Source organism: Cibotium barometz, chromosome 35 (assembly GCF_041138505.1).
Source record: "Cibotium barometz isolate CiBa-2024 chromosome 35, ASM4113850v1, whole genome shotgun sequence".
NCBI lineage: Eukaryota > Viridiplantae > Streptophyta > Polypodiopsida > Cyatheales > Cibotiaceae > Cibotium > Cibotium barometz.
Genome location: NC_141080.1, coordinates 45,788,739 through 45,815,067, shown reverse-complemented (window position 1 = coordinate 45,815,067; position 26,329 = coordinate 45,788,739). Strand labels below are relative to the sequence as shown.

Here is a 26,329-nt window from a genome sequence, read left to right as displayed (position 1 = left end):
TCTATTAGAATTTTCAATGTGATAAGTGATCTTGGTTGTGCAAGAAATAAATGGATTATGGACTTGGAATTTGATGTGAAAGAATTCAATACTTTACTACAAGTTAGAGATGCACAAGTATATGCATAATGGGAAGTATAAATGAAGAAGTCCGAGACACGCCAATAGACTAGTGTTATTTATTGTGAAATTGAAACTTAGGTGTGGACAAACTCTCTCTCTCTATGTGTTTGTGTTATATTATATTTATACTATACAGTTGTGTAGATCTCTCTCTCTCTCTCTACGTGTCTGTCTTATATTATATTTACACTATACATTTGTGTATCTCTCTTAATCTCTCTCTCTCTCTCTCTCTCTCTCAATGAAAGCATTCTTTCTTGATATGTAGAGGACATAAATGAAGAAGTCCGAGACATACCAATAGACAAGTGTTATTTATTGTGACATCGAAGTGTAAGGTTGCAAACTTAGGTGTGAAGAAAACACTCACTCACTCACTCGCTCACTCACTCTCTCTCTCTCTCTCTCTCTCTCTCTCTCTCTCTCTCTCTTTCTATGTGTCTGTGTAGATCCTCCCTCTCTATGTGTCGGTGTTATATTTACACTATACAATTGTGTAGATCTCTCTCTCTCTCTAGATCTCTCTGTGTTGGTGTTATCTATGTGTCAGTGTTATATTTACACTATACAGTTGTGTAGATCTCTCTCTCTCTCTCTCTCTCTCTCTCTCTCTCTAAATGAAAGCATTCTTTCTTGACATGTAGAGGACATAAATGAAGAAGTCTGAGACATACCAATAGACTAGTGTTATTTATTGTGACATTGAAGTGTAAGGTTGCAAACTTAGGTGTGAAGGACACATTATCTCTCTCTCTCTCTCTCTCTCTATGTCTCTATCTCTCTCTCTCTCTCTCTTATATTTACACTATACAGTTGTGTAGATCTCTCTGTCTCTATGTGTCGGTGTTATATTTACACTATACAGTTGTGTAGACTCTCTCTCTCTCTCTCTCTCTCTCTCTCTCTCTTACACACACACAATGAAAGCATTCTTTCTTGACATGTAGAGGACATAAATGAAGAAGTCCGAGACATACCAATAGACAAGTGTTATCATTGTGACATTGAAGTTTAAGGTTGCAAACTTACGTGTGGAAGAACATACTCTCTTCCTCTCTCTCTCTCTCTCTCTCTCAAGAGAGTCAGGTTAACACATGCTTGTAAGGCAGCAAGCAGACTAATGGCAGAGTGGGCCGTTCCCACAAGCATGCGCTTGCTCCTCTTTTGTGTCACCCAACAACACTTTTCTTCTTTCTACCCATCCTCTTTGTCCGTGTACCTGCTGTCTGATACGCTTTGTCCAGGCACGCCCAGGCCGTGATCTGCAGAGCAACTCTACCTGGATAACAGTTGAGCTCCCACTCGCACCCCATTTACAAGTTACCCCATTTACAAAGGTATAATTCTGTTGATGAGCAGTGGCAACGCCTCTCCATTATCACTCATTGCTCACATCCCTTTTGCAGCAAATCTTTCTTTCAATTTTAGCCCTGCTTAGCCCTACTAGCCTAGCTCTAGAAGGTAAATTGAGGTAGCTGTATCTAGATTAGCTGTTTGTTGTTGTATATATTAAATGAGCTTATTATGATATGACAGCGAATTAGTGATATTTAAGCTACTGACTATTGGCATTGCTACTAATTGCTGTGTAGATGAACGACGAGATCGAGTGCATACTACTGGATCTAATATTAAGGGGAAAGCATCTAACAGCACGGTGATTCGTTTCTCGTTCTCCTAATTAGTATAGCTGTACTTAGGTTAATTTTCCCGATAATTAGGTTACATTTTATACTACTTAGGTTAATTAATTAATTAAGAAGATTGATTGCAGGTTCTGAGGGAAGCCAGAGCTGGATCATGGGGTCGGCAGCAAAGTCAAGGCCATCTAGCGTACATGCCTCGCAAGTTGGAGTTCTGACGTTGGACGATCTAGCGCAGTCGACGAGGCGGCCGGCGTCGTCATGGTGGAAAAACTCGCTCTTCTTCTGGCGGAGATTCAAGAAAAGCCAAGGAGCTAAGCACCCATCATCCTCTAAACCGCACGCGATTAACCCCAAGATTAGTGGTGTATCGTCAGATCAGTCGACTAATAGGTCGCCGCCATGCAAGAGGGTTAAATCGGGGCCGATCTATAATACAAGCGATTACAGTGATAATTATAATGGTAATTATTATTCGCCCTGCATGTATGTGTATGGCAATGTAATTGCAGCTAAAACAGCACATTCACGTTCCCCTAGTGGTTCTGCCACCCCCATGGTCACGGACACAGCTTGTGTCGAGCACACATCAGACCCCTTGATCCACAGTAGCATTCCTTACTTCCAACTCCGTCACTCTCACTCACCTTCCCGCCTCTCCACCTCTCGCCTCCCCCTCTACATTGTCTCCTAAACCAGCCCTCCCTCATCATAAGATCTCTCACATACCTTCATCTTATCATTAACATCACTGTATAATCTTCATCTTATCATTAACATCATTTTATGATCTTCACTCCAACCCTTTTTGCTAATTTGATACAGAAGAACAGTCTAATCTTCTCCAATGTGCCCCAAAAAAAAAAAGTGTTGAAAAAACTTCACCTCTAGGAATTGGAGGCAATTCTTACTAATTTTTAGAAAAGTGAAGGCATTCGAAAACTCAGAGACCTTAAGTGTACAAATTTACAGGTATTTTTCGAATTTAGCAGTTGTGATTGAAACACCTCGGTTTATTTTGCACACCCACTCTTTTGCTAATTTGATAGAGTAGAAGAATAATTGATTTGGTTAATTTTCACCCCATATTGCAAATCTAAAAAAGAATAGTTCACCCATCACTCCTAACTATTTCCCAGCCCCAATTTCGATTGAGATTAAAGACCACATCTAAAGACGTTTAACATTGCGCTTCTTTCATAAGTGAAACCTATTGAGTTTTATGAAATAACTTAATGGAGGATGCTGTGCACTAACAAGTGTAGTAGACCAAAAGAGAATATTCATCTAAGAAGGTAGCCTCTTTCAACTATAATAATTCAACCTTTGCACTTTTCTTTACAATTGTAATGTGTTTGTATGTTCCTTTCCACTCTTCAATTTCTTTTACCTCTTTCACTAAAGTTTAAAGACTCAAAGCCCAATTAAGATGATTCAAACTGGAATAGGCCAATTGCCTAGTTTTTTGGACCCTATTTGTCTTGCTTGTAGGCTTACTCTAGTAAATTATTATGCTCTAATCCAAAAAAATATTTAAACCCTCACAACTTCCCCTTTTGGTCTTGTCTACTAACACACTCTCTTTTGTCCACATGGAACTAAGCACGATAAACATGAAACAAAAGAACAAAGTCACATTAGGTGGTCAATCATCACTTTCTCACGCATTGGTGACATGAGGTCTATGTAATCAAACAAGGAAAGTTAATAGGGTTGTGATATTTATGGAACCACCCCACATGTCATATGTACATGTGTTGGGCTTTGAGATAAATGGAAAAAAAAGGGGGGGGGGGGGTTTGGGGGACTGCGTATAGCCCGACGCGTGTATATACAACATGCATGGTAGTTTGGTATTTATCCCCGAGCCTAAAGTTTCATTGGGAGAAAGAACATTTGTATCTTAAACCAATTATTTCATTATAAGATAAGAGTCAATTCCAAGCATCATGATTCTAATGAAATGATCCCACGAAGACCATTTATGCGTGAAGCTAAAATGGTCCATGATTGGTCCAAAAACCATGTCTACCTACAATTTGATGACTTAATCCTTAGAGTAGACCTCGTCACTGGTCACGTACATCCAATGAGTAGTGGTATACTTGTAGAGAAGCCACCGATGGCTACATTCAATAGATGGGGAGCTAGAGGATCTACATGGGTTACACCTGCTGATGGTGAGGACCTCCCTAAGGTTATGCCCCTACGAATGATTTGTGCTCTACCTTTTGATACTGAGGGGATTAGTTATAGTGAACTTGAGTCCACATGGGATGAATCAAGCTCAAGCACCAATAGTGGTGAGGATTCTGAAACAGAGAGACTGAAAGTGGCACCAACTCCTGAGTTACCACAAGAAAAATGGAGCTGACAACATCAAAAGAAACTGCAACGAGTAGCTCTGAATCTGATACGGATTCCCAATTTGAAGAAAGTGATGAAGTTATTTAAAACACCAAGGAGCATCTCCGAAGATGGTGGAGATGTAAATTATGCTATGCATCGAATCATCATAAAAGGTTGCAAGATAGAACAACTACCACCCAATGGCTCTAGCCTCTAGTACATCGGTGTAGTAGACTTACATCGAAACTTTATAGACAATTGGCAGGAGGAGTTACAAAAGGTCAAGTATTGTAGGCCACCCCCAATTGATATAGCTAAGACGAAAGTCTCTAATGAACCAAAATTGAGTTGCTCAACCAGGAGGATACAAAATCATGAAATCTCATAGAAGGAATAAAAGACTAAGGCTACAATTGAAGCAACTGACAAAGGAAAGGAAAATGAACATGATTTGCACCTAACACCTGAGCATTACAAGTCATACACCATAGGGGAACACAAATTAGTGTTTGATAATGCCAAATGTAACCCCACAAGTGAAAGTGGAGGAGTCTATGATGGGCATGTAGATGTTAAGGAAGTAGACTTGGTTGAACTAGGAGAAGATCCTAAGCCTGTCTACATAGCCAAGGACTTAAATAAGGCCAAGGAGGCTGAACTTGTAGCTCTCCTCAAGGATTATAGAGACTACTTTGCATGGACTTATCATGACATGAAGGGAGTGCCTACTAGTGTTGTATAACACACCATCCCAATGGTACCAAATGTTGGACTAGTTTAGCAACGACCCTATCCAATGAATCCTAAATAATAGGCCAAAATTATCAAGGAAGAAATTTACAAGCTTATTGAATATGGATTCATTTATGAGATTGCACACTCAGAGTGGGTTTCACCTATTGTAATTGTGCCTAAGAAAAATGAAAAACTTAGAGTGTGTGTGGATCTCAAGAAGGTGAATGCTGCCACCTGCAAGGATCACTACCCCTTGCCTTCTTCTAAACATGTGCTAGAGGGAGTTGTAGGAAAGGAATCTTATAGATTTTTACATGGTTACTCATGGTATAATCAGATTTCCATTGCACCTGAGGAGTAAGCTAAAACAACATTTGTTACAGAAGGTGGGGTGTATGCTTATTGTGTTATGACATTTGGCCTAACCAACGCACTAGCCGTGTGCCAAAGGGTGATGAACACTACCTTTAAGGAATTCTTAAGAGAGTTTGTTGAAGCTTTCTTAGATGACTTATGCATTAACTCATCCTAGAAAGAACATATTAGCATGTTTAAGAAAGATCTTTAAAAGGTGTAGGCTTTATCGCATATCATTGAACCCTTTCAAATGCCAATTTTGGGTCAGGCATGGAGTGATCTTGGGACATATAGTGTCCAAAAATGGTAATTCTACAGATGAGGGAAAAATCAAAGTCATTTTGGACTTTCTATTGACCACAAACTACAAGGGAGTTCAAAGATTTATGGGTCATGTTGGCTACTATTAACAGTATATATTATTCTATGCTAAGATAGTTAGACCTTTGTACAAGCTTGTCATTATATTCGACGAACTTGTCAGCCCCTTCCCCTTTCCCTTTGATACTGGATTTTTGCTTGTCAGCCTCTTCCCCTTTCCCTTTGATTGGCACGGATTCCAGCAAAACTAATTACACCTTTGTTAGGTAAGATGCATTGGGGTCAAAGCCAGTAGTGGATGCCCGCCTGGCAGAACCTGCCAAATCTCGTTGGACTTTACTTTCTGGATGCAGACGCAAAACATGTTTAATGGACACGGATTGGTTTAAGCAGAAGGGTCTGGAGTGAGGGGGGCAGAAAGTAACTCCTTTAATTAGCATTAGTGGAAAAAGCCTGGCTCTTGTAATCAAGGGACCTCTATGCTGGGTGGATATTAAGCACGTGGACATCAAACCTACCCACTTACTTGGAAGCAAGTACATAGTGGGCATCAGGATCTCAAACACGCTACTTGGGAGGCAGATATAGGTAGACATAGTGAGGGTCAAAGGCACAAAATGATATTTACGATTCAAACGATATTAGAGTTAAGGAACCCGGAATGGCTATCAACCAGGGTTCAAAGCCGAGGACTCTTGACGTAGTTTGGTAGCACGATGGGCTTGAATCCAGACTGAGAGTCTGGGTCCAGGAGAGCAAGGTAGCCTTGTCATATCATCGTGAAACTCGTAACATTTACCTTGGTTAATTAACTCAGGGCTAGACCACCTCAAAAGTGGGTAATGAAACAACTCCAAAAACCAACCCGAGGAGCTACAACCAAGTTGCCCATAGTATAGGGAAGCTACCGCTATCTATTAATACTGCTACTATCAGAGATTTCAGAAACACAGAAAAGATGATGTGGTGAGACGTAGAGATTCCTAAAGCTGATTCTTGAGTTAGAAAAGAAAGCTCTTGAATATTGATTCTCTGTGTCTTTGCCAAGCAAAACACTTAAGAATCATCGGTCTTCATAGCCCAGGGAAAACGACTAAAGGCACCTAAGATCTATCATGAAACCCTGGCAAGGGGGAGGCTCAGGCAGGCCCTTGGTGTGCTCGGGGTTAAGTATTGGCATGCTCGGGGTTAAGTATCATCTCCTTATAGCTGTCGTACAGGTCAAGAGCAAAAAGAAGTGATTATTAGCAGTAGCTCTAAAGGGCGAGCGGGCTCGAACCATTTAAATTGGCTTGGTGGTATGGCATCAAGTTTACTAGGCAAGGGACCCAGTCGACATACTCGTCATGGTCCTATGCCATATCGCAGTCCCCATAGGTAAGGGCGGTAATTGAGATTCATCATCCTACCCTCTCGACCCTCGTGGCTCCATGGCATTACTCCCCGAAGCGGGAGCTAGAATCCTGCCAAAGTCCCCCGTGTGAATCACCAATGAGCATCAGATCCGAGCTTCTTGGTTAATGGATGGAAAGATCTCAGACGTAGAAAACGTTTCATAGACACTAATCTTAATATTTTAGGCAAGAACACTATAGGTCGTAAGTATAGAATCTGAAAGGTACATTTCTATACTCAACAAGAGGGTGGTAGAGGCTTGGGATGACGTGTCTTTGGCAAGTAATGGGATTCAAACTTGTGTTTTCAAATTCACAATCTAACACTCTGACCCATTGAGTTATACCCACCCCCCCAAGGCTAGCTCCACGCCCCTTCAAATTTAGAAGGTGCCCGCCCTCTTGAAATCAATTCATACATGTTCGTACCCGCATCCGATTTTCAAACCGACAACCTGGAGCAGATTCAAAGTCTGTTGCGTTTACCAATTCGACCAAATCAAAAACGCTATCAAATTAAAAAAACCTCCATCGATCAGAAAGATCCAAATCAGGTGATGCTGACCCTACTCACCTTCTTTGAAGGAAATTTGAGAACATGGTGGTATCAGCTTCCTATAGAAACACAAACCATAGAGATGGGAAAAGGGATAGCCTCTCTTGAAAAGCTTCTACTCAGGTAATTTTTTGGAGAAGCAATTGATGAGAAGGAACATTATAAAAATCAGTTCTGGGGAATGAAGTGCTGTGATCTAACAAGAATCAACGAATATTGGGATAATATTCAACACTTGATCTACCAAGGGTAGCTATGGAATGATCCCTCAGCCAAGCACTTTAACATAAGCTCTTATCCAAAAGAGTTATCAGAAAAGGTTGTAAAAGATCTTCAAACCATAGAAGATGAAGCAAGTAACATAGATGAGTATCTTCAGAACATGACATTTGGAGAAGTTCATAGGAACATCCTCCTCACTCTCCAACAAATGTGCAGAGATAAAAGGGCATCAAAAATAATGAAGAGTTATAATGAAAGAGAAAACCTTCCAGTAAAGCTTTGTGATACTTGGAATGAATCTAGAAACTATGGATGCAAGTTTGGAACAGAAAACTCCTCTTGTAAGAAGTCAAATAAGGCAAAACACAAAGCCTCCAAAGGACACAAAAGGTTTTTCAAAAGAAAACCATTTAGAAGAGTCTTTAGAAAGAAAGTTGTAAATACAGGTGATGCATGCTTTCTCTATGGCAAGGAAGGCCACTATGCCAAAGATTGCCCTAAGGCAAGTAAAAGGAAGGTAAAGGCTATTCTCGCAAAAAATGTAGAGTATGAATTGCTTCTCAGAACTTGCTGTGAGATATCTCCATGGAAGTCTACATGGACTTCTCAGGCTTAGAAGAAGAACCAAGTCCTCCACCGTCGTCTACAAAAGAAGAATCCTCCACCGACTTCGGAGAATAACTAGTGAAGTTTTTCAGAATTAACGCTTTCAGAACTAAACCTCGGTTTCTTGGTTCTGAAATGCAAAAATGGAAGCAAATTGCTTGCATCAACAGGGAAGGACTGGTGGACATTGCAAGCAAAAGGAGTACCAGTAGGGAAGGACTCGTGGACACTGCAAGAGCAAAAGGAGTACCAGCAGGGAAGCAAAAGGAGTACCAGCAGGGAAGCACTAGTGGACACCCTCTGCACGAAAGCATGGTGGAAATAATAAACACCCGACTACAATGAAGAAGAAGAATTCTTCTACAACAACCGATCTTCAAAACAACAGTACAAATAGCTTGAAGAACTACCAACAATTAGAGGACTCAGAGGAAGAGAAATGTTCTAAAGAGAAGAAGAATCATCTCAACCTCCTACAACAAGTAGCAGAAATAACCAAGGGATTTTCTTGGAGCAGAGATGAATCTCAACCCAGACTGCCAGTCAAGGCAAAAGGTAAATTCCAGAGCAACATGGAAGAAGTAACAAAACTAAAAGTAGAATTAGCTGAACAATCAGAAGAACTGAGACAAGTGACCTAATACTACAACCAAGCCATAATGGATAATCAATCATCTATCCATGATAATATGCAGCTGAAAGAAGAACTTGAAAAGTACAAAAAGGCACTTGCCACACAATAAGAAGACCTCGACTGTCTACTAGAAAAGAATGGTGAAATCTTGGCCAAAATGGAGCTACTACAAATTCAATGCTCAAAAGCACTAGCCAAGGCCAATTCCTTTGAAACCAGTATCAAGATGGTCAGTATCTCTCTTGATCAAATAATTATGAAAACAAGGATCAAAATAGAGATTGCCAACAATCAATCTTCTTTCCTCCCCCTCGACATGTTCACCGACACTGTTGGTGCCATAATAAGCCTAATCAAGCCAGGGTTCATTCAAACCAAAAGGATGAACAATTGCAGAATAGATGTCACTTATGCAAATGACACTAAAGGGCTAATCATAGAGACATTTGTCACGGATATCTTAATCAACAATCTAGTAGTTCCCATCGGATTGTATGTCCATGAGAAGCATGACTGTGATATCATGATCGGCACCGACTTTCTGCACACCTTCGAAATGCATGTAGTGTATCCCAAAAGAAACATCTTTAGAATCAAGATTAAAAAGGGACATTATGAAGATCTGAAGATAAAAGGAGTAGCCGCCCTTACAAGCAGTCCTATCGAGAAGATAGTTGAGCTACCAGCAAACAAAGAGGATTCTACAGAGGTGTTCTCTCATTAGGAATTTTTTGAGGTCATTTTTGGGCCTTGTAAGGAAGTTTGATTGGAATATTCCCTCCAAAAAGGGGCACCGGATAAAATTTTTACAAACGAACTCCAAATTTATCGGATCTCACATATTTAGATTCTACTCTTCAAAAGCTATCCATTGATATATAACACGATAGGGTTCGGAGAAGGGACAAGATAGATACCTAGAAGATTCCTTTTTGCCTGGGGAAGATTCACGTTACTGGGGAAGATTCACGTAACGTGAATCTTTCCCAGGCAAAAAGGAATCTTCTAGGTATCTATCTTGTCCCTTCTCCGAACCCTATCGTGTTACGTGAATCTTCCCCAGGCAAAAAGGAATCTTCTAGGTATCTATCTTGTCCCTTCTCCGAACCCTATCGTGTTATATATCAATGGATAGCTTTTGAAGAGTAGAATCTAAATATGTGAGGTCCGATAAATTTGGAGTTCATTTGCAAAAATTTTATCCGGTGTCCCCTTTTTGGAGGGAAGATTCCGGTCAAACTTCCTTACAAGGCCCAAAAATGACCTCAAAAAATTCCTAATGTCAATACTGAAAGGCAAAGGTATGCTGCAGAAATAGATGCTATGCATAAAATGTATCTAACCCTTTGCTCCGAAGACCCCCTTGCCAGATGGGAGAGATCAAAATTTGAAGTCGAGCTACCACTTAAAGAAGGCGCCACTCCAACCAAAGCCTCTCACCCTGGAATGAATCCTGATGATCTTGAAGAATGCAAGAGCCTTATCCAAGAAATGCTAGCCAATGCATTTTTCATGCCCTTCAAAATAGAACAACTTTAAGGTAAGCAAGTTTTACCTAAAAAGCAAACCATTTTCCTCTCTTCAAACTCCAGGAGAGGGAGTGGACCCCGGGGAAGGAAGGGCCACAAGGGGAACTTGTGAGGGAGATTCCACCCTCCTTTTGGTCATTATTGCCACATTGACCACACTGAAAAACCCATAACTTTCGGTTCTATCATTCTCTCTACTAGAAGTGTTTGTAATGCATAACATCCTTAGCTCAGATAGAGCAAAAACCTTCTCAGTTGAAGGTCACAAGTTCAAGTCCTATAAGATGCGGAAAGTGCACATTAGATCATATACCTACGGGAATTCTTTTCCCTTGTTCAGGGCTGGCGGGTTCTTCCTTTCAACCGAACCTACATCATTCTTTGGTCACTTGTCGCTATAGTGGTATATGGGGTTACTCACCCTCCCTTCACTTCTTAAACAACCATGATTACCAAGAACCAATGCTCAACACATTTTTATAAAACCCTTTAATTTATCATGGCTTGCAGTCCACTTGAACAATTTGCTATTATTCCATTGGTTCCCGAATGGATACATAGATTTCAAACATCAAAGAAAGAATGTGTATTATGTGCCGCTCTACCATATAAAATGGAAAAGAAAAGGAGAAAGTATTATTCTAGAAAGGAAAAGAAATCATTTTGCAAAGATTACCGAGTACAAGCACACATTCAGGCTATTAGGGACCCCCCACTCCATATTATGAAAGATATTCATATGGATTTAGACACGGAAGGGCTATTATTGATTTAGAAAAAACACATTTAGATCTATTATTCGTCGTAAAGGAGGGCCATTTATTGTTGGTGAATACTAATCCTTTGTACGATGACACAATGAAAATAATGGCGAGAAGGACCAATTAAAGTTATATCAATTCCAAATGGATTTGTGGTTTCGTAACCAATTGGGAACATATGAAACATGAGGAATTCATCCAAGTGGCATTCCATTCCACAAATTTTTTTTAAAGATGCAAAGATATTTTGAAGGACTGATAACACGCTAAATTCTGAATGGTTTAGTTATACTGAATGCATGTAGAGATTTCATAGCTATATTTGAAGCTAATCGATCATGAATACTTATTGCATTCCTAGTGGATTCTAATCTCCCAAAAAAGGATTACATAGATTAGTTAATCATCCCATTCTAGTGAATAATGATTCCGTATAGTTCACAAATCCATTTTGCTAATTGGTCACGAAAACAGTCATTCATTCGAAAAAGGCTAAAAAATCCAACAAAAAAAGCCGAGAAAATAAGAAAAATTCAAGGAAAAGAAGAAAAAATACCCACTAGAAGGGACGCTAGTTGCTATTTTTCACCGTTTTAGGGCGGCACCTTACTATGCATCCCTTTTCCATTCTTTGCGATAGCGAAAGTAGCTCCGGATGGGAAGAGGAGCCACATCCCTGGAATTTGGGCTTGATACACTGCGGGGGATTAGAAGAACTCGGAGCTCATTTTGGGGCCCTGTAAGAAATTCACTATTTTCTTATTTATCTTGCTCTTAAACTACGTAAAATAGTCACAACAGGTCCAAAACCATCAATTTGAGGCAATAAATATACTGTTGCTCACAAACAACGAGGTCTTATCATTAAAAGCTTTGAGAAGATACCTTTTTCATAGGTTTGGCTCACACGCATGAACGATTCTTTTGTCAGTATTACATAACTAATCTCTCATTTCGAATTTAAAAATGTTTAGCGCCTTCTTCAACTCTCAAACAAAACAATATATAGTAAGAAAGAATACATCGCATTGTTGCGAAACATGGCAGAAGGAGAAACCAGTAGGAAACGACTTCATCATTTCCATGTCAACTTGGAACAACAGTATGCACCGATATTGAAGCGCCAAAAGAGTTTGCATCTATGCACTGAGCAAAGAGACATGCTGCGAAAAGGAGGTTTGCAGCATATAGACTTGTGGTGTGACGGAGGCATCTATCCAACATGCATCATTAGAAATTCAACACCTCCATTCTCTAATCCAACAACTCTATTGAAGTTTGTAGTTAATGGATTGTATGGATACGTCTCAGCTCAATGTGCTAATGCAAATATGTACAAGAATTTATATCTACGAGAGGAGGCAAGCAGAAGGCAAGATAAGATAGAGTGTGTGGCATTGAAGCAACTTCTAGAAAATGAGAAGGAAGAACATAAAAAGACAAAGGCAATGCTACTGAAAGCGAGGAGAAAAGGCACTGTATTAGGAGAGAGACTACGGAATAGAAAAATCCGGAACATTGCAGAGTTGAAGGCTGGCTCTGGAAGATGTAAGCACAGAATTCAAAAAGCAAGGTATGATGATATCTTATTGTTAACTTCCATTGATGAGCATCCAAATTGTTTAAACGAATGAAGAAGTTCCAAAAAATTTCAATGTAAATCAATGAACTTTTAAAGGTGAGTTATAATTGTCTCATTGTATAATTGTAGATGTGTTTCTTTCTTACTGTAGGGAAATTTTAAGGCTTGGTGAAGTAAATGAAAATTCCAATCTTGTTCTAGTGAAGCAAATAAAAGGTTTAGTCTCTAAAGTTGTCATGCAGAGCTTGATAGATGAAAAAAAGTTCAAAAGGGTGAAATGTGATGCTGTCAAAAAGTTTATATCAGAAAGTAGAGTTGATGTCGAAAAAATTCAAGAAGCCCTAGATATGAGTGGGGTGAGTAGAAAAGGATATGCTTCAATCTTTAACATTGTTTCTTTTACTCTCAAAGATTGTCGGATAAAACGTGTATTGTTACCCACCCCAGCAGCAGTGTGGCGCCAAAGAGGTCTTCTAAATCAGGAAATAGATGACTTCATTGGACAATATTTACATATTGAAAATGTATATGAAGGGGCCAAAGGAAGGACTGTATATGATCCTTTGAATAATATTTTTGTGGAGCTGCAACAATTACAGAGAAGAATGGTGGAGTTTTATAACATCACACTTGAGGAATGTAAAGGAGTTTTAAAGTTTGTTGTTAAGCTTGACGAATGTGAAATTGTAAAGGAAAAGAAGATAGAAAGAGTGACTATTACCTTGATGAATCGGGCACTTGATCCATCAATCACAAAGACCAATTCAAAGTACTTTAGCGTTCAATCAGAAAAACATGTATGGTGGTTGGGATCATTTGAGGTATGGATTTTCTTATTTTGGTGTTAGTATTTGTTGAATATACATGTATATTTTTAAATAAACTTCTACCATATATCATTCTATTGTAATGGCAGGTGAAGACAGAGGACCATGAAACACTTAACTGGGTTTTTAACCAGACAGATATAACCTCAATTGTAAGGAGTCAAATTTTAGGGGGTCATCCTCATGTTCCAGGCAAAGGTGATTTTCAAGTAGAATGGCATATGGCAGGTGATCTTAAGACATTGAAGTGTATGTACAATATCAGTAAAGGGGGTAACTCCAAATCTCCTTGCTTGTATTGTAAACAACCAGCCCATGTCTTGGATTTCAAATGGTGGAGAAGAGCACCCAATAGGGACAAGGAAGATCCAAATTTTAAAGCAGTTCTTGATATTCCATTATGCAATGTTCACATTTGCACATTGCATGCATTGTGTAGAATTATTGAGAAACTTGTTTTTCTATATATTGGATTTGCCTGGAAACTTTGGCCTGAGGTGAAAAGAAAAGAGGCAATACAAGCATTGGAAGCGGTATTATCAGAAATTGGTCTACATGGTGGAGATGTTCATATAACAAAAGATCTTAAGAAATCTACAAATGGTAAAGAGGTACCTATCAAGCCATCCATTGGTGGAGTAAAGGCCCGAAGGTTTTTATCACGTCCACAAAATACAAAAAGAAAAGGGGGTAGACAATCTCAATATGTATCCAGAATAAAATACAGTGTGTGGAAGCAAGTCCACAATGCAGTAAAAGATCATTAGGCAGATGGGATGGCACGAGATGTGAAGGCTGAGGTGTGGAAATTGTTGGACAAGCTATTTGTTTATTGTGACAAAGTTTCTTGGAACAAAAATGATCAACAGGCATTTCAGAAAGAGGTTAAGAATTTTGGAAAGGCAATGAAGGAAGCATGGACAACCTGCAACATAACCCATTACATGGTGACAACACTAACTTCCACCCAATTGTTCAATTTTGAGAACAAAATGATTTGTATTTTTCGTGTTTTCTAATGCTAGACTCTTTCTGTGTCCAAACAACATATTATCTACAACCATCTTCCATTCTTTGTAAAAAAGTATGGATGCCCTGCAATCTGGTCTACACAAGGAATGGAAAAATCACACTACATGGCCCGTAATGCTTTCTTTAGACATACACAACATTTTGGAGGAAAACAAAAAGGCAACAGCTTAAAGGAAGTGTTTCAATGGTTTTATCGAGGCGTACTTCAAAAGATCGAAACAAAGAGAAAGGTCAATGCATCTCAAGTCAAGATAGCCTTTCAAGTAGCTCAGAAGCAGAGAAGACAGAAAATTTTGGAGAGTTCGAATGCAACAGAGAGACATGCTGAATGAAGAAAATCAAAGGTCTTTGTAGATCACAAATGGGTGGATAGAATACAAGTGTAAATGTTGTGTATCTCATAATCTCATAATTGAAAACACTTCTCAAATTTTGATGCATAGAAATACAGAATGTGTGTTTACAATTCCTTTGTGGTGGATGCAGAAGAATACAAGTGTAAAAATTGTGTACTGCATAATTGAAAACAGTTCTCAAATTTTGATGCATAGAAAATACAGAATACAAAAGATACAGCAGAAATAAATTGTTGTTCTAAAGCTAAATATACAATGACAATTATCTTATAGCTAATTGCCTTAGGGTTTCTCCCAAGGTCTACCAATGGGAACCCTCCCTTTCACTTTACTTGGAGACTTCTTTTTCTTCAATGACACCACAGTGCTCTGAGATCTTCCTTGTTCTGGTGAGGTTGGTTCTCGAGCACTTTCTCCTTCCTCCAATTTCTTTGGTGATCCCAATAGTGCTGGCTCTCGGTTCCGTATAAGTTTGTGCTTGCCATAAGGCTCGAGACTGAGAGGATTCTTTACACCAGCAGCGAGCGCATAGGCAGTATATGATAAAAAATATCCTGCTCTAGAGCACTGTTTTCCGGAATAATAACCAAAAATATGTAAGGCAGACCTCTGCTCTATCAATATAACTTTGTCTACAGACCATGAAAGGGAATGGCCACCCAGGGACTCTGACATACACTTGAAAAAAAGAATTATTGCTTCCCCATTGTTGCTCATTGTCCCATGGTATATTAATAATTTGGCATTACGTAAGTCTGCAACAAGGAAATGGGAAAGACTTGACAGTTTACCCAAGCCAGCAACTCTGCTTCCTTTGGACCTCAAGAGGAAGGTTTCATCTTCAATATCTAACTGCATGTAGACAATATTGTTAGATTACCTAAATGGTCACTAGAACTCAAAAGCACGGATTAAAATATCACAAAAGTACACAAATAAGATGCCATTACCTTCATATTCTCATCCTGCTCAAGCAAGTTCTCTTTCCACAATGAGATACTATGTTCTGATGTCTGCTCAGAATGATGTGCCAGAGATGAGCTTCCAGTGAGATTCATACAGGCTTGTACCTCTTTAAAGACTTCATCATCCACCTCTTGAAAATTACTTGCCTCCTTAAAACACGTAGAAAGTTCCAATGCAGATTGAACTTGTCTTCTAGGTCCAACAAGGGATCATCATCTATCATTACTTCCTTTTCCACCTTGCATGATTGAGCTATGAGGCCAAGTGCATAGTCCTCTCTTAGATTGAAAATGCACAATATGTCATTTAGGAAAACATATTCTCTACCTTCTATCTTGAATGATGGAAGGATGGGAACAGCATAACTGGAACTATCAAGCTCAATTTTATCCACTGTAACTGCATCTCTTAAAGTCTCTGATTTCAGAGATATAAGATCAAGTGCTGCAGTAGCAGACTTCTCCTCCTCTAGATTGATGCTTTGCTCCTCATCTTGACGTTCTTCACTCTACTCACTTGCCAACTCCTCCTCCTTTTCATCATATTCTTCCAAGTCATGTTCTTGAGCAGACTTTTCAGAAACACCAAGCTCAACATAATGTAAATAAATGGCAAATGCAAAGCTCTCCTCCAATATCCTACAACCCCTCTTGTGGAGATCGCAGATACCCTTGAAGCAGCAAGGTAGAACATCAAATCTCCTGTTCAATTGATACCTCAGCTTATCACTTTGGCATAAGTCCTTGATATGCACAAAAGCTTCATCCTTATTCACAATCCTTCCATCAGCTGTCATCTGTCTAAACACCTCAAACTGGTCCTCCAAAAAGTGTTTGTGTTGAGCCACAATGTCACTCAATTTGAAAGGAGTTTTAAACATCCTGTGAAATGTTGGATACTCCTTTTGGGCATTGGACTTTTGGAGAAACTCAAAAAGCTGTAGGTCTGGTGACTTTTGCTCTTCCAAAAGCTTCCTTGGCTCACCAGATTTGATTACTCCTTTGCTACTACTAGTACTCTGCTTCTTAGTTGTAATGAAAAATACAATAGCAGAAATAAAAAATAATTCATATTTTCTCATATAAAGAAGAGTAAATTCAATTATTGCTCACCTGGACTTTCCTCATCTTTGATAGAGTATTTTTGTTGCCATATATATATAGGCAGTGATGTGTGTGAACACACTTAGGACCGCCGGGGCACTTTTTCCCTCTTTAGGAGGTTTTTTCCCCCGGCTTGTATATACGCCCATCCTTCTAGGGCTAACTTATCTTTGTACATTGACACAATCTAATACACTTTGTGTTGTGTGCATTCTTGCTTCTTCTTCTCCAAGCTTTGTGTGCTTTCCTGCAACCCTAATTCCAACAATTGGTATCAGAGCAGGCATCGGCTCCCAGGGCTACACCGTCAGCACCCTCCAACTCACGTTCTCCGATTGAGGTGAGTTTTCACGAGCGCTTGCAGGTCCCTATACTCTGCAAATCAGCTCGTAGGGATTCGCGTTCTCAGATTTTGCATCTGAGGTCGTTTCGGGCTCCGTTTTTGCATTTCAAGTTCTGCACAGGTGTTTTCGTCATTTTCTGCAGAAATTTCGACAGTGCAGTTTTCTGCAAAACAGGCATACGTACTCTATTGTGGACCGTGCTACATAGCACGAGTTGTTTTCTATTCAGTCTTTGCTTCATTACAGGCAGCTTTTGCATCAGTTTCAGTCAGTGGCCATGGCTGATAACAGCAATGATGTATTTCGCATGTTGTCTGCTGAAGACAAACTGGATGGAGACAGCAACTACCCACTTTGGGCATACATGATGCAGCATGTTTTGGTTGCAAAAGGAGTGTGGAACATTGTGCAGGGTATGGATGTACGTCCAGGTTCTGTGGATGTAGGATCTGTTGAGGATGTTGCAAGTTCTAGCAGCTCTACTGTTGGTGCTGTTTTACCCACTGCTGAACAAGCTCGTTGGGATGGTAAAGATGCGCAGGCTCATGCCTTGATTGCACTTTCTGTCAAACGTAACATCACCCCACATATTCGTTCAGCTAAAACAGCAAAACAGGCTTGGGATATTCTAGCTGGTTTGTATGCAGGTCGTAACGAGGCAAAAATCGCTTACCTGCGTAAAGAGCTAGAATTGAAGATTATGCAAGAAGATGATGACATGAATGTTTTTCTTGCTGAGATTAAAGATCTCAAAGAACAGTTGATTTCTGCAGGTGAGATTATTCCTGATCATTCTCTTGTGCAGACTGTTCTTGATGCTTTACCTGAGACATATCAGACTTTTGCTTCCACATGGAGACTTCTTAATGAGGACAGACCTGATACTGTCAAGTATGATACTTTAGTCAACAAGCTCTTGCAAGAAGCGCAGTCCAGGCAAAACAGGGCCAGGCAGCGTGCAGTTGATCAAGCATTTATTGCTGCCCAGCAGAAGCAGAGAAGAAGTGGTAAGGCAGCCCCTTCCACTGTTTCTTCTCCTATTAGTAGGTCTGCAACTTCTTCTCCTTCCACAGGTAGTAACAATAAGTCTGAGAAGGCTCTTGATAAAGGCAAGAAAAAGACCAGGTGCAACTATTGTAAGGCAAATGATCATGTCATTAAGAATTGCCCTAAGCTAAAGGCTAAAGAGGCAAAGAAGAAAGAGTCAAATGCAGCCACAATAGCGGATGCTTCTACAAATGTAGATTTTGCAAATGTTGTGCAGGATACAGAATGGGCGTTTAGCGTGTATTGCCAGTATGACCCATCTGTACATGATGCATGTTTGGCAGTTTCTGTTGACTCTCATGTTTGGTATTTTGACAGTGGTGCTACAAAGCACATTACCTCGCATCATGATATGTTCACTTCTCTTGAGGCTGTCCCTAATGGGAATACTGTCATATGTGCCAATAATGCTTCTTACCCAGTGAAGGGCGTTGGAAAAATTATGCTTACTGCTGCAAATGGCAGCGCTTTCACACTTTCAGATGCTTTGTATGTGCCAGGGATAAAGAAGAATCTATTGTCTGTCTCTGCGCTTGCTAGACTTGGATTTGTAGTCAAATTTGTGGATGACAGATGTACTGTTCATGATTTGACTTTTGGTGATACGATTATTGCATCTGGAACCTTGTTTCGTGGGCTGTATAGGCTCAATTCTTATGACAAGTGTGTGGAAGATTCAGCAAATGCAGTTTCTGATGAAAAGGCAGTTTCAGATGCAAAACTATGGCATGCTCGTTTTGGTCATCTGAACTTTGCTAGTTTGCTGCGTTTGCAGAAATTTGATATGGTTGCTTCATTGCCCCCTCTTGAGGCACCATTGAAACATGTTTGTGAAGGCTGTATTTTGGGCAAAATGCAGTGTTCTGCGTTTCCAAAGGATGGTTCTATGCGGGCCACTCACAAATTGCAGCTTGTACATAGTGATGTATGTGGGCCTATGCAAACCCCGTCATTTGGTAAACACTTGTACTTCGTGACTTTCATTGATGATTACTCAAGGCATGCATGGGTATATCCACTGAAGGCAAAGTCCGAAGTGTTATTGTGCTTCAAACAGTTTTTTCTTATGGTTGAAAATGTATCCAATTGTACTGTGGGCACCCTCCGTACTGATCGAGGGGGGGAGTACATGTCTAAAGAGTTTGATGCATTTCTGGCTAGTCGTGGGATAAAACACCTCAAGGCATGCATGGGTATATCCACTGAAGGCAAAGTCCGAAGTGTTATTGTGCTTCAAACAGTTTTTTCTTATGGTTGAAAATGTATCCAATTGTACTGTGGGCACCCTCCGTACTGATCGAGGGGGGGAGTACATGTCTAAAGAGTTTGATGCATTTCTGGCTAGTCGTGGGATAAAACACCAATGTACAGTGCCATATACCCCTCAGCAAAATGGTGTTGCTGAGAGGAAAAACAGGTCACTTATGGAGATGGCACGATGTATGGTCAAGAGCCAAGCTTTGCCACATGCGTTTTGGCTTGAGGCTGTCATGTGTGCTGCATATGTACTCAACAGGTGTCCCACTAAGGCCTTGCAGTCTATTACTCCATATGAAGCTTGGCATGGCAGGAAGCCTTCTATTGGTCACTTGCGTGTCTTTGGTTGCTTGGCCTATGCTTTAGTGCCTATGCAACAACGCAGAAAATTGGATGATAAGGCTGTCAAATGCATTTTTGTTGGTTACAGTGCTGAAAGCAAAGGTTACAGATTGTATCATCCACAGTCAAAGCGTATCTTGATTAGTCGAGATGTTGTTTTTGTAGAAGATGCTGTGCAGCCTTTGTTATCATGTACCAAAGAGACAGGTGTGAGCTCACGGGATGTATTTGATACATTGTTGCCTCTGTTTACAGGTGGGAATTCAAATGTAAGTCCTAATGAGGCAAATATTCAGCCTATGCAGATTTCAAACGACATCATAGATCAGCCTATTTCTGATGCAGATTTACAGGATGTAATTCATGAGGATAGGGCTGAAAATGAGCAGGCTAGAGGTATGCCTAAATGGCTGGTGCAAACCTTGCGTGATAGTAAGATTGATACACCTATGCCTAGTCGTACTCGTTCAGGTTTTCAGCATGCCTCTTATGCATCAGATTGTTATGCTTTGGCTGTGTCTAGTATGTGTGAAGAGGAAGAACCTCTTTCATTTGATGAGGCACAAAATTCAGAAAATTGGTTGGCTGCAATGCAAAGTGAATATGATGCTATAATGAAGAATGGTACATGGTCTTTGTGTGATTTGCCTATTGGTAAAAAGGCCATTGGATGTAAGTGGGTTTTTAAGTTGAAACGAAAGCCAGATGGCAGTGTTGATCGCTATAAGGCTAGACTTGTTGCAAAGGGTTATGCTCAAGAAAAGGGCATTGATTTTGATGAGACCTTTGCTCCCACTTGTCGTATGACTACCATTCGTAGCATTTGTGCATTGGCAGCTCATAATGGTTGGAATGTACATCAGCTGGACATAAAGACTGCGTTCTTAAATGGAGATTTGCATGAGGAGGTGTATGTATCGCAGCCTCGTGGTTTTGTTCAAAGAGGGCAGGAAAACAAAGTGTGCAGGTTAAAAAAGGCTTTATATGGTTTAAAGCAAGCTCCACGAGCTTGGTATGAAAAAATACATGCATATTTGACTGCACATGGGTTTCAGAATAGTCCAACAGAAAGCACTTTGTATGTTAAACGTGTGGATGGTGTACATCTAATCATTGCTCTCTATGTCGATGACATGCTGCTCACAGGACCAAATGAGAGTCATATTGCTGATTTTAAGGCTGATTTGAATGCCTCTTTTGAGATGTCAGATTTGGGGCATTTGCATCATTATTTGGGGATACAATTTAAGCAGTGTGATGGAGGTATTGCTTTGTGTCAGACAAAGTATATTGAGACATTGTTGCGGAGATTTGGCCTTGAAGACTGCAAGCCTATTGCTACTCCAATGGAGACAGGTTTGAAGTTGAGTCTTCATGATGCTGGAGATCACTTTGATGTCACACTCTATCAGACAGCTGTTGGTTGCCTCATTTATGTATGCATTACGAGGCCGGACATTCAGTTTGCAGTCTCACAGGTGAGCAGGTTTATGCATAGCCCAGGGTCTCAGCATTGGAAGGCAGTTAAACGCATCTTTCGCTACTTGAGTGGCACCATACATCTTGGGTTGTTTTATCCCAAGGGGGGATCGTTGCCGCCATATTTACATGCTTTTTCGGACTCAGATTGGGCTGGTTGCTATGACACAAGAGTGTCCACAAGTGGTTTTTGTTTCATGCTCGGTAGCTCATGCATATCTTGGTTGAGCAAGAAGCAACCTACTGTGGCCACTTCTAGTTGTGAAGCTGAGTACAGGGTAGCTTTCACAGCTACGGTTGAGTGTGTGTGGCTCAGACGGCTTATGGTTGACTTGGGTGTTGGACAGGAGTCTGCCACCTCTATCTTCACTGACAGTCAGAGTGCATTGGCAGTTGCGAGAAACCCAGTTTTTCATGCTCGCACAAAGCACATTGAGGTGCATTATCACTATGTCAGGGAGAGACTCTCAGCAGGAGAGATCAGCTTGGCCTATGTGCCAACACAGGACAACCTCGCCGATCTTTTCACAAAGGCGCTTCCTCGTGAGAAGTTCGAAGCTTTCCGCAAAGCTTTGGGCTTGCTTCCCTTTGTGGACTGATCTACTTCGGGCATGGCACTCCCCTATACATGAGTGCCAGCTCTCGTTCACACCATCACTCCCAGGGGGGATTTGTTGCCATATATATATAGGCAGTGATGTGTGTGAACACACTTAGGACCGCCGGGGCACTTTTTCCCTCTTTAGGAGGTTTTTTCCCCCGGCTTGTATATACGCCCATCCTTCTAGGGCTAACTTATCTTTGTACATTGACACAATCTAATACACTTTGTGTTGTGTGCATTCTTGCTTCTTCTTCTCCAAGCTTTGTGTGCTTTCCTGCAACCCTAATTCCAACAATTTTGACAAGTCCAATGTTCTCTTGGTTGGAGCATTATCCAAAACTGTACATGCACATAAAGATACACAGAGATAACAGAGAAAAACATTACAGAATATATCGGTAAAGGCTAGAAAATACGAGATATGCATCGATTCTCATACAAAATACTTTTGGTCGGAAAACGCGATTTTGACATGTCTTTGCAGCCAGAACATTGAAATCGCGTTTCATTGCGAAAATTCTTTGAATGCCTTAGAACTCATATATTAGCATATGATATTAAGGGAGAGGATATAAAAGAAAGTTGTGCAGAATCTGCTAGAAAATGCGATATTCTGTCCCCCTCAAGTAAAACCATCCTATTTCACGTTTTTCATCAAAACCACCTTTTGATATTGGAACTACTACAACTTGGGGTCCGACAACACAGAAGTTCAGTTTCAGATACTGACATTACAGAATATAACACTATAATATATAATTGAGATTAGTTTGAACTGTACCTCTTTTTCCTCTATCCATGCTCTCTGAACAAAAGTGTATGCAGGAGGACCTTGATAGGTGTATTAAAGTTGCCTAAAAGGAATACCAAGATGTGGTTTAGGGTTGAAGCAGATGATCTGTGTCTATTTGGTAATGCAGGGTACGAGGCTAACGCTTGAAGAGGAAAGCATTGGATGGGTGCTTGTGATGTGAAGGGGATGGTGAAAGTGGTCACTAGATGGTTGTTGTGGAGGAGAACGCAAAAGGACATGATAAAAGAATCTACACAGAAACCGAGGACACATCATCATGATGCACGTGGTAAGTACCGTTGATCACACGTGTGACATTTATAGTGGCACGTGCCATGCGGGCGTGAATTTCGAGGCATAAAGTATACATTGTGCTAGAATACTTGCCCTCCTCACATGTCTGTTCAGTACAACATCTCCTCCACAAAAAGGCGTCCTCCGAATGAAGGATAGCATTCAGCATGGCATTCTCCGACTGAAAGATACCATCATCATATCCCCAGCTCAACCAAAGTCAAGTACAGAGCCTTCTGAAAGGATTGTACCATCTGAGAGGGTATACTCCTGCAAAATTGAAACCCTGTTATTTTATTCCTTATATATATTCGATGAATAGACAAGTCTTAAAGAATCTTTTCGGTGACATGGCATGCCACATCATGGAATTGCCATATCAGCCATAATAGTGCCATATGTCAAGAAAATGCCACGTGTCATGCATGCATATGAAGAGCATATAAGTTTCGTTTTGGATCACTTTTTTGTCAGGAAACGAAATTTCGATGTGTCTTTGCACAGCGAGAACCTTGAAAATCGCGTTTGGTTGCAAATTTTGGCTTTAAGCTTTTTTGTTCTTTCAGCTCAGAGTCATGTATCATAATACATCACTATGGAATAAAATGGAATAATTTGTGATTAGATAGTACTAATGTTTTAGTGGGAAAACGCAATATGAACCTATTTTCCATCAAATGTTCCAAAATCGCGTTTTCTGGCAAAACTCTTCCTTTGACATGCTATCTTGTGGAGAAGGTGGATTTCGATCTATTCCATATCTTACTTGATTCTAATGACATATGGAATTTCCTGTTCTCCTCTTCCATTTTCTGTTCCATGATAGTTCTCATTATTGTACCTATTTATGAGTGGAAGCTTACCTTATGGATGTCACCTTTAAAGGTAATTAATTATTTTGCTTATTACTCTTTCAGTTCTGATGGCAAGAACAAAGGAAACTACAAGGAGAAAGGGAAGTGGGCCTAACTTGGTAGTGGCTGGAGGTCAAAGTCCTACAAAGGGGAGGTCAAAGTCCTCCAAGAAGGGCAAGCCCATGCACATGCTCCAGGTATGCCAGAAGAAGATAATCAATCAGGGAGCCAATGTTCTCAGGGAGATCAGGAAGGCACAAAAGGCTGTAGGCTTCGCAATGCCCATGGCTCCTTTCCAGAGACTTGTGAGAGGCAAGTATGTGACTATTGGGGTGTCGGATTCAGGTGGTGTAGGACAGGCCTTCTCACCCTACAGGAGGCAGCAGAAGATTTTCTCATAGAGTTTTTCCAGGATACCATGCTAGTTGCTGCCCATGCACATAGGGTGACAATAATGAAAAAGGATATCAACACATTAGTGAGAGTAAGGTACAGATATGATAAAATTCTGAATGTAGAAGACTGGGATGATATTAAGATGAGAGACATCTTATTAATACCACCAAGCGGGAAGCACTCTAAGGATGAGCACTCTAAGGATGAGGTGAAGATAGAAGAGGTCACACACAACTATGAGACCAGAGGGAAGTCAGCCTATGAGGATTTAATGAAACAACAAGTGAAGGACTCATCTTCGGACCTAGAGTCAGAAACACTTATTAAGGAGTTGAAGATACAGGAGAGGCTTCTAGAATTGGGGCCCAAAATTAAAATAAAATTAGAGACCACTGATTTTGATATGGCTGATTTGGAGTTCAGGCTCACTAGAGACTGTATAAAAGCTCTTTCCCAGAGGAAGTCGTACTACCTGACAGATACTCTCATCCTGGCTACTCTCTAGTGAGTGTTTTCCAAGATTATTTTTTCTACAAAAGTATCAATCCTTTTCAATCTCAAACTGAGTCTTTGAGTCTTTTCTTGTGCAGCATGTTCAAGAGCAAATTGCATCCTGGGGTTATGCACAGGATCTTCATCACTGATCCAAGAATCTCTTTCAAGCTCAGAGATCACACAGAGAGCAGTGCAGACATTGCAAAATGGTTCAATTACTGCAATTTTGAAGTAGTTAATGTCATCTTCCTACCATACCACTCCAAGTAAGTACACCTAGATTTTAGATTTCATAGTACTTTGCTTTTTTGGTTCCTTTATCTTTCTGATCCTTATATTATTCTTCTTTTTGTAGCTCTCATTGGAGTTTTGTTTCCATTGACCTTGAACAAAAGAGATGTTATACATTTAACTCTCTTCAGGGTACCCACCAGGAGCTAGGCCTGTAAGTCTTATCCTTAATGTATTCTCATAAAACTTTGGAGTATGGAGGATGCTAATATCAAAGAAATTTGATAGTTCTCACATTTCCTTTGGTATTGTAGTGTCTTGAAAAGACTTTTTGATGCCCTGGACTTATGTCCTCCAAATACAAATTTACTCAACCTGATTGAACCAATTGCACTGCAGGTTTGTGGAAGAACACCAATCTTATTTTATCTTCTGTATAGAGAACTGTTTATCTTTATTTAAATTCTCATAATTTATTTACAAACACCACAACAATCAGACCCATATTCTTGTGGATGGAGATTACTTATAACAGCTAAATACATGTTGGACTCCTACTTTGGAGAGAAGCTTGTAAGTCAAAAGATTTACAATCATCAAATTTTTTAACATAAATGCAGTCTATTTCAGTTTTTGAAAATAATATTTTCTTTATTGCAGATGCAAGAAGATAGTTTTCGCTCTGACTATGTCTATAGTTTCAGAGCCAATACAATTTTGAGGTTGCTACGACTTGCTTCTCCTATTCCTGCATCTCCTCCAATTCTAAACGAGCCAATATCCCCTTCCAATATTGATGTAGAAGTGATTATTGAGCAGAAAGATGATTTGAAATCTTTCAATCTAAATGATAACATTCTTGATGGGTTCCAGAAAGTTCAGGAGCAGCCTTCCAAAGTGCCTGAGGAGATGAAAATGGAAGATGAGCCTCTCCCACGAAATATGAAGTCTTCGGATGTAACTGGAGCAAAAGGAGAAGCCGAGGGAGAGCCATATCGACAAGGAGCCTTTATCTGAGTCTTTGGACCAAAGCTAGCCTCAGCCTAAGCTAGAAACCCAAATATAGGATTATTTGTACATCTGTAGATATACCCTCC

The 26,329-nt window shown here is 40.2% G+C and overlaps 1 protein-coding gene across 1 annotated transcript in view; it reads left to right on the top strand.

Moving 5' to 3' along the window:
• Positions 1-1,176: 1,176 nt before the first annotated feature.
• LOC147618513 (uncharacterized) overlaps positions 1,177-26,329 on the top strand; it is a 114,510-nt gene continuing 89,357 nt past the window's right edge. Inside the window, exon 1 of the mRNA XM_086774969.1 lies at positions 1,177-1,460. The gene's annotated coding sequence lies outside the window, so the exon portion shown is untranslated. The remainder of the gene's footprint in view (positions 1,461-26,329) is intronic.